The 13358-nt window shown below is 47.2% G+C and overlaps 1 long non-coding RNA gene across 1 annotated transcript; it reads left to right on the top strand.

Annotated features, from left to right (window-relative positions):
- The first annotated feature begins 2381 nt into the window (after positions 1 to 2381).
- Positions 2382 to 12064, top strand: LOC131812262 (uncharacterized). Its single transcript, XR_009346293.1, has 3 exons — positions 2382 to 2469; positions 11068 to 11190; positions 11291 to 12064. It is a non-coding gene; the product is annotated as an uncharacterized LOC131812262 (long non-coding RNA).
- Positions 12065 to 13358: the final 1294 nt, after the last annotated feature.

Genomic DNA, 13358 nt, shown 5'->3' with positions numbered 1-13358 from the left:
CTTTTATTGGTCCTTTGCCTTTCCAAATAAATTTTAAAATCATCTTGCTGTAATCATCTGATTACAGTGGATCCTTACATCAATTTGAAGAAAATGGACATTATAATAACATTGAGTCTTCCAATCCATGATTTTTTCATTCAGTTTTTAATTTATACATTTTATTTAGGTCTTTTAGATTCCTTTTGGTATTGTTTTATAGTTTCAGTGTAGAAAAATTTCACATCTTTTGTTAAATTGTTTGATGCTTTTGAATGCTGCTATAAAGGGTATTTATTTTTAATACAATTTTCTAATTTTTCATTCCTAATATACAGATGTGCAGTTGATTTTCATAGTAGTTTTATATACTGTGGTATCTTAAATTCACTTATTAGTTCTAGTAGTTTGTTCTTTGTAGATTCCTTAGAATCCCCTACATACACAGTCATGTCATTGGCAAATAGAGACAAATGTAGTTTTTTCTTTGCAATCTGTATGCCTTTTATTTATTTTTCTTGTCTTACTGCATTAGCTAGATATTCTCCCTTTAATGCATCTTCTGAACCTCTTAATTTTGGTAAAAGTCAGTGTTTGAAAATGTGTCAGTGGTTTTTGCCTTCCTTAAAAAAAGGCACAAATTATCAGTTGCAAAAGTCCCTTCTATTTACAGGGGTGGTATTTTTCCAGACTTAAGAACAAACTCAGTAATTTTGCTCTCCTTTTTCTTGTCATAGGATGAAATTTAATTTGTACTGCAGTTTTTAGAGCTGTTTTCTAAGTGCTCCTAGTCTTTCCACTTTCTGGACACAAGGTAGTACTGTATTTCTTTGGTACCTCATGGTTTCGGTGGGGCTGTGTGACTGGTTTCAGCCCATGTGTGAGTGCTGAAATGATATGTGTCACTTCTATACCAGGGCATTGAACTACTACTAACGCAGGAGTCTCCGGAACTCTCTTTTCCCTCTAGCACATTAACCGATGATGTTTCAGGTGAAAGGTACTCCATCTGTCTGGAGCTCTGAATGTCTGCAATGAGCAGAGCCTCCCCACTTCTCCCCCTTTCCCCTTCCCTCCACTCCCACTGACCCACAATGGACATACGGCTTGAGGTAGAAACAATGTTTTATTGTTTTAAGGCACTGAAATTTTTTTGTTACAGCAGCATTACCTAGCCTATCCTGACTGATACAACTTGCATAACACATTAAAAGAGAGATGACTAAACAAACTGATAGGCGGAGGCAATGTAAGAAAATACATTGTTTTATTTTTCTTTCAGTGAGACAAAGGACACATACCCCTAGAGAAACCAGCAGTGAGCCAAAGCACAGAATCTTATGTAGGCCTTGTGTACAACCAGATCCCTAGTGCCCAGCACATCCCATACATTCAAAAAAGGTGCTTGCTTGCATTCAGTTAAGTCAGGGTTCTCCCTTTAACTTGTGCTTGGTAAAGTAGAAGCATCGCATTTCCCTTCACTTTCCTACACTACTTTCTTGCCTACATACAGGAATGGCAAAAACAGCTTGTCCTCTTGAGTTGTTGGGAAAAATTGTGCTGATTATAAAATGCTTTGCAAAATGTAAAATCCTATCTAAGTGGCAATTTTCTCCATTGCTCTGCCAATTGTAATAAATAAATATTGTTCTTAAAGTTGGCTCCTGGCTTGCTTTCCAGTGACCATCCCATCAAACACTCTAACATGCCTAGTATTATTGTCCACTCTGGATTTGCATGTGTGTGCATGGCGTTTGTGTAATGCTGTTTACTGAGGAGTTGAGTAAGGCCATCTTGTAGCAATAAAACTTGAGAACAATGTCATACTCCACTGGAGACGAGATGGGTCAGTACAGCTCACTCAGGACAACTGTGCTGTATGTTCCCCAAGGGCAGGGAGCTTGTTTCAAGTAATTTCTGCAGCCTTAGTGTGCCTGAATTAGGGAAATGTTCTCTATGGTTGTTAAATTTTTTCAATTGTTGGCGCAGTTTGGATTGAGACCCTAGGTTCCTGGTTAATGTTGTAGCACCATAGGTAGAGTCCAGGAACTCCCATAAAATAGACACCTGGTGATGGTTAAATTTATGTTCACTGACTGCCTATTGCAGACCACATGCTAGGAACTAAGAGGTATGTAAAGATTACCGACATAGTCCCCCATCCCAGTGAGCTTCCAGTTGTAAGGGGCTAAGGAAGACATTCATCCATCCATTCATTCATTTACCTGTTCAGTCATTGATTCTACTAGCACTAATACCACTAATATTTATATATTCCAGGTACCATTCTAGCTACAAAACAAAGTCTCAGCTGTCATAGAAGTGTATATTCAAATGGGATACAGACATTTATCAAATAATTACAGTCATAGATATTTTATTGTAATCTCTGATAGGTGCTGCTCTAGAAGACTTTGGAGTGCCATGAGGACAAGAAAACAAGAGGAATAGACTTTGTCAGGGAGGAACAGCCAAGGAAGACTTCTCTGAGTAAGTGTCCTTTGAGTTGAGACCTAAAGGATGAATTAACAGTTATCCAGTCTAGGGTCTGGTGGGGGAGGGGAAACAACAGGTAAAAGAAATAATACATTTAATATAAGACAGACTATATGATGGCCTCCAAAAGAGAGACAGATAACATGCAACAGGAGGTCCCAGAACAATTCTCATTATTACTAGGGAAATGAGAAAGGCTGCTTACAAGAGATAGTGCTTAAACTGGGCCTGGAAAGACAGGAAGGAAGGACCCTCACGGGTGGAAGAAGGAAAAAATATAAGCAAAGACCCAGAGGCAACAGGGTAGTGGGTGAAAAATCTAGGGCAGACTGTGAAGAGTCTTGAATAAGGCTAAGGAGTTTGGTCCTCCCCTGCTGGGGGAGAGTCACTGAAGGTGTTAGAACAGGACAGTGATGAGATCAGACAACTTGAATGAGAGAGGCTCTTTTGTTCCCCTGGAGACAACTTTGCCTGTAACCCAAAGGGATATCAGAGTCCCTAACCTCCCTGGAGCCCAGATAGGGGTTCCAATGGTCAACTCTCCTCCACCTACAGAGAGAAACCCCCAAAGTCTTGAGGAGATGGTACAGGAGAGCAGGGGAATGGGGCAAACAGGGTCCTAAAGCTGGGAGGTCCCTGCTGGCAAGAGAATATGTCCGTGAGCACTATACCCGAAATGGGTCAGAGCAGGGTGCTATGTGTGTGCTAGCTGTTGTGAAACAGGCTGATGTGAGAAAGGGCCTTATATTAGTTTTAGGGCTCATTAATGTGCAAAGAAAAGAATCCTAATTCAGTCTAAAATAAAGACTAAACAGAAGTAACTGAGCCATGGAACTGGGTACCTTCAGGGGATTGTAGTGGCTTTAAGTATGGTTGAATCTAGGGCTTAAACCAAGTCATCAGGATTCTCTCTCTCTCTCTACCTCTTGGGTGTGTTTCCGTCTATCATTGCAATTGGGCTTCCTTTATGCAGGTGAACAAAAGACGTTTTGAAAGTCCTAGTCTTACACTGCAGAAGAGAGAGGGAGTTTCTATGTCAGTATATAAATCCCAGGGAAGCACTCTGGTTGGCCTGGAGGGGTCATGTGCACATCTCTTGGACCAGTGACTATTGCCACAGAGAGGGTACTGCCCTGAGATTGATTGAAGCCCCAGCCAAATCACACACAGTGGAGGAGAGCACAGCCCCAATGAAAGCAAAGCTGAGCTGACAAAAATCACCCAGAGCCATACGGCTCTTTTCTCAGGTTGTCCACCATAGGGCAAGTCACTCATATGAGGATGTTTATATTCCTCCTAAAAATCTGGGAGACTGGATCATTTAAGGAGAGCATAATACTAATTGTACATATTTAAATGAGATTTGGAAAACAGGCATGGTCGATAGTTTCCACATGACAAGATTAATGAAAGCTGTAGAGTTATTTTCAGTAGGGGTTTAGTTGTTCCTCCAAGGGGTTTTGATGTCAAGGGTTAGGTGGCGCTGTTATTTTGGGGGAAAGAGCCTCAGAAGGAGGGCAGGTCACCTGAGCTCTGTCTCTGGGCCTGCTCACAGCTCACTCTGTGATTTTAGATTTCCTCTCTCTGGACCTCAGTTTACCCATCTTGACAATGAGAGGCATGATGTCTGCTGGTAGAGCTCATGGACTGCAGCCCACTCTTGCACTGTCATCTTCTCTTAAATCACACTGCAGGGGATACCCATTGGGCCCCACAAGCACAGGAAGCCTCAACAGTGAGCACGTGGCTTCTGCCCTGACAAGCTGCTCTCTAAGGACAGAGAGGCTTGGGCTGGGGTTAAGAATGAATGAAAATTCCATGTTCCTGTAGCCCTGGCCCTGCCTGCCCCCCAACAGGGGCTCACAAAGAGGGCATTTACCTGAATATGGTTTCTGAGAAGCAGATACACAGAGTTACAGAGACCCTGGGCTAGAAGATCCTGAAGGTCCTTGTGCCAGGTCTGCCATCCTATGCTGGAGGCCCCTTCCTAGCAGCCCAGAGAGGACTTCTCCAGCCCCGGCTGCACACCACCTCTGCATGGCACACTTCCGCCCTTGGACCCCTCCAGGGTACGGTTTGCCCTGACAGCTTGCTACAAGTCCCAGTGGCAGAGGAGAGTCTCCCTGTCACAAAAAGCTCAGGATGGCCTGAGCACTGAGCAAGGAAGCGGCAGGAGCAGGAGATGAGAGGCAAAAGAAGGCAGCACTTAAAGAAAAATGGAGTCTGAATTCTTCCCTGAGGACTAGGAGATACTTCTGAAGGATCTTAGGCGAGAGAGAAAATTGGTCCATTAGAAAGGCCCCCAAACTATGATATGGAGGACAGTAGGGCCAAGCTGGTGCCTAAACCCCGGGGAGAGATGATGGATGTCCATGCTGTGGAGTTGATGGGGGAAGACGGAAAGGCTGACCAAGAGGCATTTGGTGACCCCGTAGCTGGAGGATGGTGCCCAAATCAGAGGACGGAGGCTGCAGGTGCCATTGGCTGGGGTGGGCACCTGCCCTGAGTTCATTGGTAGGCCTAGGGCATGTGAAGTTTCTGGGTGGCCCTCTGGAGATTCCAGGAGATTCCACAGTAGTGAGGTGGGAGGTTCAGACTGGCTTCCCAGATCCATGCCAGCCTGGAGGCTGCAGTAATGTCTTACCTGCCCCGGATGTCTGACAGAGAGAAGTTGTCTGATTCTAGCTGGAGCCATCATTTCTGAACAGGGATTTCAGTGCCTTTCTTCCTTTGGGAAGATTCTTTTTTTTTTTTTTTTTTTTAATTTATTTATATGACAGAGATCACAAGTAGGCAGCAGGCGGTGGGGGCGGGGGGAGCAGGCTCCCTGCTGAGCAGAGAGTCTGATGTGGGGCTTGATCCCAGGGTTCGATCCCAGGACCATGAGATCATGACTTGAGCCGAAGGCAGAGACTTAACCCACTGAGCCACCCAGGTGCCCTGAGAAGATTCTTGAGCATCCTGAGACGCTCTCAACTCTCTGGGTACAAGGAGACCCAAGCCAGTGTGGAAAGAGCGTGGAGGCTGAGGGAGAGGAAAGGCAGGCAGGTGCACAGGTGTGCAGCTGCCAGCGGGCAGGCAGGGCTCACACCAACACAATATGTGAGTGTGCATTCCTGTTTTACTGAACACTCCTGGTGAAGCAGTTCTCATCTGCAAGGGGCGACTCTAGAGAATATTAGCATTTGCCTCTGATTAAGAATGGGGACTAGTTCCTTGGGTCAAAATTTAAAGAATTTAGCCATTTAAAAGGCCTAGGAACTGGTGAGAGGGGGAAGATCGAATGAGAGGGCTATAAGAATGAGTTTAAATAAAAGGAAAAAAAATGATTGTATAAGTGATATGTGATTATATTTATGAAATAGAAGTGTAGTATATATTGAAGAAAAGGAGAGACTGTCCTTCCTGCCCTCCCCGCTTTGCTTCAGGTGGTTGTAGGGGAAGGGGAGGGCTGGGTTCCCCACCCTTGGTCCTGGAGGGTCAGTCCAGTGTGGGTGGGGAGGGAGGTTGGGGGACAGGCATGGTTGGGAAGGCCACACACCCTGGTGGGTGGCCTGAGCCCTCCATCTGGAGCCTGTGGACCTAGGCTCTGGCCTCCTGCCCCTCTCTGGCCTTGGCTGCTTCCTCTGGAAAATGGGCCGAGGTGCCTGTGGGGCCTCCAGCCAGGGGTCTGGGCTGATGATGGGCGTGAGGCAGGGGACGGAGGGAGCTGGCTGGAAGCTGGTAATTAATAAATGAAATGCCCTGGGACTGCTGCTGAGCCGCCTCAGATGACATATCTGTCGCGGGCTCGGCAAACCATTAAATGACCATTTTCTGACAGAACGACTTCCCCACTTGCCAGGACATATTTTCTCTTCTGGCCCTCTCCTCTGCAGCTCCCCTCCCCCACGGCCCCCTCCCCCATTTCTCTGCCCTCCCTGCTGTGCCACTGTCCCCTCTGTCTCTGCCTTTCTCTGTGTACGTGTATCTCTGTGTCTCTAGGTGCCCCTCTCTGCCTCTGTCTCTGTGGGTCTCTGCCTGTCTCTCATCCCCCTCCCACCGGAGCATCTCTTCTCTTTGTAGCTGCCTTTCTTTTTCTCAGGTCTCTGGCCCTCTCTTCTCCCAGGCTGCTCTCTCTCTCTCTCCCCACCCCGAGTCCCTGCCCACTCCACCCCCCCCCTCCGTTTCTCCCAGTCTGTGTAAGGTTTAACTACCCCCCCACCCCCCTCATCTGGCTCAGCCTACCCCCTCCTTGCCTCCCCCCCTCCCCGGCTGCCTGACGGCTCCAGTTCATTTCTGCCTGTTTAATTGGGCCCCGGATGAGTTTGGTCGACAGGGCCATTCATCATGTGGCCGCGGCTGGCGGCGGAGCCCGGGGGAGCGGGGCTGACAGCTCCGCCAGGCTGGGATGCGGCCTGCGTCGGGAAGTTCACATATTTGGGCATTAGTGCAGCTATTAGTTTAACAAGCTTCGTTTATCCTTGTCACTACCACTTCAGCTTCCCATGTAATCATTTGAAATGTAGATTACAGCCAGACAAATGGGACAGCGCAAGACGCGCAGGGTGGAGGGAGTGACACGTAGCTCGTTAGGGCCGCCTTCCCAGCCCCATCCCTTTCCAGGCAAGGCTTTGATTAGCTTAATATTCACATGATTTCAGTGGGAAGCACCAGTCACCAGTGCCAAGCCCCTGGCACTGGGCCGAGGTGCCCAGGGTGTACCTAGGTGATGGGCCAGGTCCTGCCAGGGTGGGGTTCCTCTGGTTCAAAGACCACCCACCCTGCAAGGAAACATGTGGGTGGCCAGGGCCCCAGAGTCTGCCCCTGAAACCTCTCCCCAAGTGGTCTTCTTCCCAGGACAAGGTGGCTTCCAGACTTTGGCTGCTCCCTCCAGCTCTGATTTTGTCACCCTGGGCTAGTGTCTCCCTGTGTGACCTGAGCAAGGTCTGACCTTTTCTGGGCCCCGCTCTGGAAAGGGGGGTTTCAGATTGAATCAGGTGGGCCCACTTTTCTCCATTCCCCTGCCAAGCCCCCTCACCTTGGTTCCTTTAATGGGATCCCCCAGTGTCCAGTCATTTCTGTTCTTTATCTGGTAGACTGAGGGCCCTTTTCAAAAGGTAAACCTGGCTTTCTGCCTGTTCTGAAGGCTCTCATGGCCCTCAGAAGGAAGGCTGAAGCCCTTTCTCGGGCTTGGGGTGAAGACAGGGGAAAGGAAGGCTCCCTGACCTACCACTGCCCACCCTCCAGCTTTCCTTCTGGCTGTACCTCCTTTGTCTACGTGCTGCTTCCTGCATGCTTGGCCCTTGTCAAAAGCTTGGAGCCCTCTCTCAGCCCCTGGGGTTTGGTGCATGCTGTTTTTCATGCCACACTCTCTGTGGCCTCTCCCCCAGCTCCTTCTCTCAGACATCGTTCTCATCCTTCTAATTCTTTATTTAGATATTCCTTCCTCTAAGAAATCTGCTCTCCCAGGGCCCTTCTGCCTAGTGTCTGTCTTGTGTGCACCTTAGAGCACCTCAGAGCCCCAAACCCGCCTGCACTAGCACTTCATGCCTGTGCTCGAACTCTTGCTTGCATCCCACACTGGACTGCACACTCCGTAAGGGCAGGGCCTCCCTTGCACTGGACCCAGCCCTGGCCGCTGCCCAGCCAGTGTTCGTTGAAAGAGGAGGGGGAGCAAAGGGAGTGCCATGCCTGAGCCACCTTGGACAGAGGCAGCTGTGCACCAACATTCCTTGAGCAACAGATGCGTTATGCCAAGGCTCCTCCTTTCTGGCTCCCTCTCCCACATCCTGCTGACTGTGCCCAGCTCCAGAAGGGCCAGAGTCTGATTCTCTGGGGGGACTCCCAAATCAGTCAGGGTCTAGGAGAAAATGGTTAGCCCACTCAAGAGGGTTCAACTGAGGAGGGTTTACTCTGCAGAGCTGTGAGCAGACTAGGGAGACCAGCATGGGATGGTGAGGTTTCCATGGAGAGCTGTCCCACCCTAAGGCCTGAAGGGCAAGGGGGAGGGAACATTGTTCCAGAAGCTGGAGAAAATAGGAACCCATTGAAGAGGGGCTGAAAGAAGATGTAAACAGAAAGCAGTCACCACAGAGTGGGGGTGAGGCAAGGAAGGGCTGGGGATGAACCCTCTGGCCTCCTACTCTTCTCTCCCTCTAGTGTCTGACTGGGGCCCCCCAGAGGGCCCCAGGGGTCTGCATGTTGTCCGTAGAGATTAACCTCTTGGGATACAGAGCAGGGAAGAGGGAAAAAAAGGTGGGGGGATGACTTGGTAGGAGTCAGGGTATGGGACATATGGAGAATACCCTCATACACCTCAACATTGCCAGAGCCCAGCCCCTCTTCAGAGAGGCCAGGACCTCCCCAGAAGGGCCTCAAGCAAACAGGCCTCTGGCTAAAGTGGAGAGGGTGCCCCAGGGCAGGGACATGGGTGCCAGCTGCCTTGTACATCATCCCTTCACTAGTACCTCTCCCTGCTCAGCCCAGCCCAGCCCCAGGAAGTCCTAAACTGTTTCTCTTCTCACCTCTCTCCCTGCTGATCGGCTTGTCTCTGTTTTCTTCCTGACACCTTCTGAATAATGACAGCAGACCTTGAAGCCAACGAGTCGTGAATCAAAGTGGCTTCTCAATATCATAAAAGAGATGTTGTAAACCCCAAACATAAAGATCGTTTTATCTTTATTAATAGTTTAATGCATCTGAGAAAGCCATTTGACATTTTTTACACCTCCAACTCTTTCCTTCATGCATTGCTGGTCAGATTACACCAGGGTTCAGCCACTTAAATCCACTTAATAACTGACTAAATTCCACACTGAATTTACATTGAGCTAGAGGCTGATTCTAGGATACAGATGAATTTTCTAGGAAAAACAAACAAATAAACAAAAAACCCACACCAACATCCTGACTCCAAAGTTGTAAATCTGCTTTAATAACGAGAAAGGAATTAGTTAAAGTATTGGGATTAATGTCCTGTTTAACAGCACTTCCCGGTGAAGACTCTGCAGCACAAAGTGAAGAAATGTATCTCAATTAATAACTGAGAGTATTTTCTTTACCTATTTAATTAAATGCTGTCCTTGCAAACACATAGTGTGAAATTAATTAAAAACACATGGAATTTGGGGCATGGAGAATAATTCAACTCCTCCCAATGGCTGGCAGGCCCAGTACACATCAGTGCGTGACACTGTGAAGAGAAAGGTTTGGTTACTAATGACATCTGAATTGGAATAACATCTAATTAATTGGCTAATTGTTTCTATTGTACACCATCACCACCACCACCACAGCCACATAACAAAAACACAACCAAACACATATGCTACATTTAATACATACATGCACACACACTGGAGCCCGGCACATCACCTTTAAACATACAACCCCACGCTCTGGGTGCTTACATGCAAATATTCTCTCACAAGAGACACACATGGATAAATCCATAGATGACACACAAATACTCCCAAGTAAAGGTCAGTGAAGAAAGGAGAAAAACATGTTCTCTGCTTCTCCCCAACTTCCCAGAAAGAAAAAAAAATGTAACTGTCAGAAATGTGATAGGACTGCCGAAGACATATAGAAAAAGCTCAAACAAACCATGTAAGTTGTGAAACATAAATCCCAATTCTATTTGTTCTGCGACAGTGTATAAACCACACATTTTTCAATAAGATAGAAAATTAAAATCCTCACCAGGTTTAGAATTGCCTGGGGAAGTTAGATAGAAAGCCTAGTGTCCCGGGGAAAGGAGAAGCAACTGTTGGCCAGTGGAGGGCTGAAGGATGCTTCAGGACCATGGACAGCAAGGCTCAGCTGGCCTCCCTTCTTCATTCTGGAGTTGCTCTAAATGTGTTCACACACCCAGAGCTGCGATTGGTCAGACATTCCATAAGCATAGTCTCTACTTGAAAAATTCCTCGATAGGTTCAATTCCTGGGGAGTCCCCCGGCAGCTGTAATCTGCATGTAGCTCCTGGGCTGTGCCTTCTGCTCCCCCAAATCTGTAGTCTGTCCTTTCCCCCCACTGAAGTTCACTTGATTCATCACAAACCTCTAAGTAGCCCAGGAGTTTTCCTGTGCTTTGGTTCCAAATGGCTTAACATCTTCCTCACAAGGAATTCTCCCCAGTGACTATCAAATATTAACTAAAGCCAGTTAACCACAGACCGTAGAGAATTAGATAATGTTTAGATAATGTTACAATATTCTGTTCAAAAAAAGTGTTTATGTATCCTCACCTTGGGTTTCCCTTTCCCTAAGCCAGTTTGTTACTGATGAGGCAATGTCTCAAGATTTCTTGAAAAATCTCTTAGTTTTTAGGGTATTTGCTGTGGAATATCTCCAAACCATTTGAAGACTAAATAATGACATCCTTTGGTTCGTTTTCATCCTGCATCATTCTTCCTCCAAATAAAGCTTCCTGGATCAGGCACACAGGTTTCTCTTTGCAGAAGCCCCCCTCCCCCATGGTTTGTCCTTCATGGACCGCCCCCCCCCCAGCCACTGTTTTTGATAGTTTCCCCCAGACACCTTCTGTTGACAGGCACTCTGCTGCCGTGGCAGCCTGATGCTTCTTTGACTTGGGGGTAATTTCCATTGACAGGTACCTCATTGTGGCCACCAGTACTTGGGTGGGTACCAGTGTTGATTGAGATCCAGCTCACTGGCTACACAGGATCAACTGTCTGAGGACTTCAGACCTTTTGAAAGATAAAGATTACCCCAGGTGAGACTAGACCCAAGGAGCCCTCAGTCTCTCTAATCTCTCATCTTTGACCCTGAGTCTTCATAGTCAGGACTTGGTCCTTTGCCTTTGATTCACTTAGAATCATGGAGACATTGAGATGGAAGGGTTGGAGAGCGTGTGCTGGAGAGCACTGTGCCGATGGAGAGGCTGAGCCCCAGGTAAGGACTTCTGACACGGGTGTGACAGCAATCAGGCAGGAAGATGACCGTTCTCTCGTGGTCTCAGCTGGTCCCTCTTGAGTTTCTGAAGCAGAAACTCTGTCCTCTGCTATCCTCATACAAGTTGGCCATATCTTCCATCTGCCTTCAGTTTAGTTCAAGAAACACTTGCTCCGTATGGACTAGTTAAATGAATAAAGGAAGGAATCTGTACTCTGAACCAGGCAGAGTGCTATAGGTAAGGTAGTGTGGCAGAAATGGCTGCTTATGTTCCAGTGTCCACTCTCCCCTCTTCCCGTGGTAACAGAATTTGTAGCTGGACAAATAGGGCCACTCAGTATAAAGATCTCATTCCCCAGTTTCCCTTGCAACCAGATGTGACTGTGTGATTTAGCTGTGGCCAGTGGGATATAGGCCGTATCTTGGACCAGAAGTGCCAGGTAACAGGTTCCTGGAACATCACTTAAGAGAGCTGCTTCCCTTTTGTTTGTGCCCTTTATTCTGCTCCCTGGAATCCTGATGCTGCCATCTTGGACCTTGGGGATGAGGGACTAAAAGGAGGTTCCTGTGGGTCTCCTGCAGCCAAGTCGCCCTAGCAGCCCTGATCAGCAGCCTCCAGACTTCATATGTGAGAGAGGGTAATCTTCTGCTTATTTAAGCTACTGTTATTCTGGGTTTTTTAGGCATTCAGAGCTTATTTATTCTATCGTAGGTAGTAAAATAAATACTAAAGAGTTTTTAAATTTTTTCTATTCTTTCTAGCTTTGCAAGAAAACATTGGACTCTTTCAAAAGGAAATTTTATCAAAAAACTAGACTCTCTAGCTAAAAATAAAGAAAAATAAAGAGCTATGTGTATATCCACATATACACATACTCTATACGCATAAATTATCGGAAAGAATTAGAAGAGACTGTAGTCCTGGGAAAGAACTAGGGGCCTTAGGGTTGGGGTGGGAATGAGACTCAACTGCCCTTTTTTGCTCTGAATTTTTTTTCACACATGTATGTGTTATCTTTTTCTAATGCAAAAATCTAAAAATGAAGGAAATACCATTTTATACCTTAGAGGCCCCCAGTCTGGTGGTCACTATCAGAGGAATATTTTCAGTATTGCCAAATGGACATCTGGCTCCTCTTTCAGTGTCTCAATGGTGGGGTGCCTTCATCCTCCCCAAATAGCTTAATCTCTCCATGGAGAGGGAGAAAAACAACAAACATGCCACCCTCTGAACCTGTTTCTGCAGGAAAGAGGGAAGAGATAGGCCGTCCTCGCAGGGCTATGGCAACTATACCCAGGGAGCAGGCTCATCCTAACTGCTCAGCAAAGGTGCTGACGGCTGGTACCACATCCCATGCCAGCTTGCCGTTCCTGTGTGTCCCACAATGCCTTGCAGATGCTGCTTGCTCCTACAACAACTGTCCTGCTGTGGCTGGACTCCTCACCCCCAGAGGGGGAGCTCCCTGAGGGCAGGGATCATATTCCATTCATCTCTGTTTCCATCCCCTGTGCCCAGACAAGACCCTGGCCTGGAGCAGAGATCAAGGAGCATTTACTGTCTGAAGTAAAGGGAGAAAACAACTGGCAATTCATCTGAATTCCCAGAAACGCCAGCTGATTGATGATTTTTACTGGATGTTTAGTTTTTCCTGGATTCTACATTCAGTTGAACCCAAGGAGTGTTGAGGTGAGGCACGATAGGGGAAGGGAACTCTGGGAACTGTGCCCGAAGGTACCACCCAGCCAGTGCTTCTCTTATGAGGAAGAAGAAAATCCTCTTGGCATCTCCATGAGGACTTCACTGTTTCTGGTTCAGGGCCTTAAGTACTCACAAGCTCAGCCCACTGCAGAGTGCAGGGACTCTAGAGACTCTGCTCTGGGGTCACACAGCCTGGCTTTGTGTTTTGACCCCACTGTTCACCAGCTGTGTGAGCTGGGGCAAGATATCTGAGCTCTCCTTGCCTTACCTTCCTTACCTGTAAAAGGATG

The sequence above is a fragment of the Mustela lutreola genome, chromosome 12 (assembly GCF_030435805.1).
Source record: "Mustela lutreola isolate mMusLut2 chromosome 12, mMusLut2.pri, whole genome shotgun sequence".
NCBI classification, from domain to species: Eukaryota; Metazoa; Chordata; class Mammalia; order Carnivora; family Mustelidae; genus Mustela; species Mustela lutreola.
Note: the sequence above shows the minus strand (reverse complement) of the source record. Positions and strands in the feature narration are given on the sequence as shown.